We start from the raw sequence: 2,474 nt of genomic DNA, 5'->3' as shown, positions 1-2,474 counted from the left end.
AAGAACCTTTAAAGAGATTTATACTTCCGTATAATCAAAAGCAAGTCAAGAAAAGAACAAGAACAGAGCATATATTGCACAGGAAATTTACATTAACGTATCGTCATACAACCAATTCTAATGAATAGAAAATTTAGCCTATCCTAGACATCGCAAACGTACTCTTTTCTGCAATTCCTTGCATGAAGTGAAGTTCTGATGTCTTGAAAGGTCTCCTGATGTCTCCTGAGTTCTCCAGTATTTTTCTGGCTTTGTTCGTGTGTCAGAAGATGGTTTATGCCTTTCTGTCACGTCTTTTTAAACCACTTAACTTAATAAATTTGCTCAGTGCACAATGTATGTGCACTGTGCGAATTTCTTTTAACTGCTACACTTCAACTGATGTTATTCGCTCAGCACACAGGTACCACAGGTACTGGTGCGCTATGCGAATTTCCTTTTTCTGGCTGTGCGAATTTTGGCTTGCGCTATGCGAGAATTGGCTGACAGACTCCAAATTATACACTTCCTGTACAATAATTTACATAACAATCTACTTCCTATTACAACTTTTCACTGAGTAATAACATGAATAATTATAAGATTGAGATCATTTATAAGTGTAAAAACAACTCTTTTTCACACTTATCATGAGGAGCTCTTGGACTTTGAGAGGTGTTTCTCAAAGGGGTTCTGCAGCAAGAATGTGTGGTTCTATGTGTGCAGGTGTTTTCTTTCTATATTGTATTGTGAGTGGGAGAGCTGTTTACATTGCGAGAGTGTGTTCTCTGTAAAACCTTTGGTGTAAATCTCAAATCATTATAGTCAAATATCCTTCAATCTAAGGTTGATTGGAAGGGTGGCTGAATGTAGGCATTGAGGCTGAACCAGGATAAAAACCTTGTGTTTGTTCTTCTTTCCCTAACCCTTTTACTTTTCATACGCTTTACTTACATTGCAAGAAATTTTCAAGATTATTCTAACTTTGCAAAAAGATTTGAAAAGCTTTGTTTTTATAAATCACCAATTCACCCCCCCCCCCCCCTCTCTCCTCTTGGTGTTGAGAAACAAGGCTAAGAAGAAGCACATGCCTAAGAAGGATAATTATGAAGAGGAACCTGATTTCAGACTAAGGTGAGGCCAAAGATGAGAGGAGTTTAGGAACCACACACCTAGAAAGATAATATGTAGAGGAAGGTTATAATCCCTAAATTTAAAGAGCTAAGCCTGGCATGGTAAACGAAGCTTGACCAAATCTTCAGCTCTTATGATTATGCAAATGATAATAAGGTTCTTATAGCATCCTTGGAGTTTGAAGGCAAGGATAACCGGTGGAATCAAATTATCATGGACATATATAACTAGAAGGAGAAGGTTGTCAATCTCTATATGGGAGCAATAAAGGTAATTATGTCCTAGAGATAGAGGTCACCTTGATGAAAGCTAGCATAGAAGAAACACCTATGGCTACAATAGCTAGATTATTGAATGAAATAAATAGGGAGATTCAAAATGTGGTGGAAATGCAACATTATGAGACTTTGGAGGATCTTATTCACCAAGACACTAAAGTGGAACAACAACTCAAGAGAAGAAGCTTCTATAGGAAGTCATCCACCTTATGAAAGGATAATGAGAAATCTAAGAAAGAGAGAGCTACTTCTAATATTCCTAAATATAAGGAGAAGGAGTCTTCAAGTGGTAAAGTAACTTCTTAGTCTAATGATGATGATTCTTCACATTCTAGTTTTAAAAAAATATTTAGGTATAGGACACATATCAGCTGAATGTCCCAACATGAGAATTATGATGTAGTGGGAGAATGTGGAGCACATTAGTGAGCATTTTTCTAGTGAATAATCTAGCAATGACGAGGAGGACAGGGAATGTGAAATACTACCTCTTGATGGAGATCTTTTGATGGTTAGGAGGTTGTTGGGTAGTACGAATAAGGAGGAGGATGAGACCCAAGGAAGGAATATTTTTCATTCTAGATGTATGGTTATGTGTTCACTCATCATTGATGTAGAAAGTTGTACAAATGTAGCAAGTAAACAGCTAGTGGAGAAGTTTGATTTTGTGACATCTATACACCATAGTCCTTATGTTTTAGAATGGTTAAGTGAGGATGAAGAATTGGTGGTGGATAAGCAAATGAACATTGCTTTCTCTATAGGTAAATATGTCAATGAGGTAGTATATACTATGGTACCTACTACGGAGGCAAGTCACCTGTTGTTGGGAAGGCCTTGGCAACATCATAGAAATCTACCAAATACAGTAGAATCCCATGCAACCATCATCGGCTTGTCTGCAGTGATGTCAGCAAGTTGGTGTAATGTACCAAGAGGGTCATCCTCATATCAATGGAGGCAATGAAGAAAGTGTTGGACGGCAATGACCATGACGTTTGAAGTCAATGGAATAGTATTAGCAAAAAATAGGGGTCGAGAGCAATGAAGATACGCGAAACGAAACTATTAAGGGTTCTATAA

The sequence above is a fragment of the Vigna umbellata genome, chromosome 7 (genome assembly GCF_029865625.1).
Source record: "Vigna umbellata cultivar VRB3 chromosome 7, Vumbellata_1.0, whole genome shotgun sequence".
NCBI classification, from domain to species: Eukaryota; Viridiplantae; Streptophyta; class Magnoliopsida; order Fabales; family Fabaceae; genus Vigna; species Vigna umbellata.
The sequence above is the reverse complement of the archived record's forward strand: the minus strand, read 5'-3'. Positions refer to the sequence as shown.